This window comes from Dermacentor silvarum, chromosome 2 (assembly GCF_013339745.2).
Source record: "Dermacentor silvarum isolate Dsil-2018 chromosome 2, BIME_Dsil_1.4, whole genome shotgun sequence".
Taxonomy (NCBI): domain Eukaryota; kingdom Metazoa; phylum Arthropoda; class Arachnida; order Ixodida; family Ixodidae; genus Dermacentor; species Dermacentor silvarum.
In genome coordinates, this window is record NC_051155.1 from 243,568,375 (window position 1) to 243,569,454 (window position 1,080).

Here is a 1,080-nt window from a genome sequence, read left to right on the forward strand (position 1 = left end):
GAAATGAAATCACCCGCCCTCCCTCAGTCGCTGCCATTACCTACTCCAACTTCAAAAGTGCCATTCAAGATGTATTTTCTTTTGTTAAATTTGTATTTTCTCCACACTACTGCATGTAAGTACCACTCCTTTCTGTAATTCTCTGTAGTCTTGAAAGTCTTCCTAATAAATTAATTAAAAATAAACAAATATATTCAGACAATCTTGCCGGAATGCATACATATTCACTCATTTGCCACGCACAGGCTTCGCGGCCGCGCCGATAGATGGCGCGCCCCATTCAGAGAAAAGCGCGGGAGGGGAACCCTGCTCGTTCGTGCCCTAGACATGACACGTCTATGCTACGGCGACACAGTGTACCACTACATTGTTTTAATGCTCATCGCATAAGCGTGGACATTCTTCGCGAGATGGATCTGTCGGAATTATTTTATGCTAAATTCTTGACGTAAAATGAGCGTTACCAAGAATATGATGACTTTCAAGTGTGTACATACTTTCAGAAACGATGGAACACGGCCTTTAAGACGCAAACACCAGGAGAATAATAGACGAACACACGCTGGGTGTCTGTCTACTGCGGATGTGTGTAATAGCTGTGTAGAGTCCTGAAATTGTTACGCAATAAGAAGACAGAGAAAGAGGAAAGGCAGGGAGGTTAACCAAAAGCAAGTCTCCGGTCCGCTACCCTGCCGGTGGTTCGGGGAAAAGGGGTTTAGATAGAAGGGAGGACGATAGGAAAAAAAAAAACGGCTTTACGATAGGCATTTGGTGAGTCCGCTGCATTGCAAAAAGTACAGTACTGCTCTAATAATCCTCTGATAGTATATAGAGTCACGTCTATGTTGCAGGATTATGCCTTGCGATAGAGGTCGGTCGTCGAACTTGTTGAACACAGTGGTAAGTGAGCGTCTCTGTGCGCAATACTGCGGACACTGGCGCAAAATATGGCTGATGGTTTTCTTACCACCGCAGTGTTCTTATGCTGTTGAGTCGGCCACTCCTACGCGGCCACTCCTATGATCATCACCGCCAACCATAGTCTGCATAAAACGGTCGGGTCTTTTCGTCTCAGCCCTG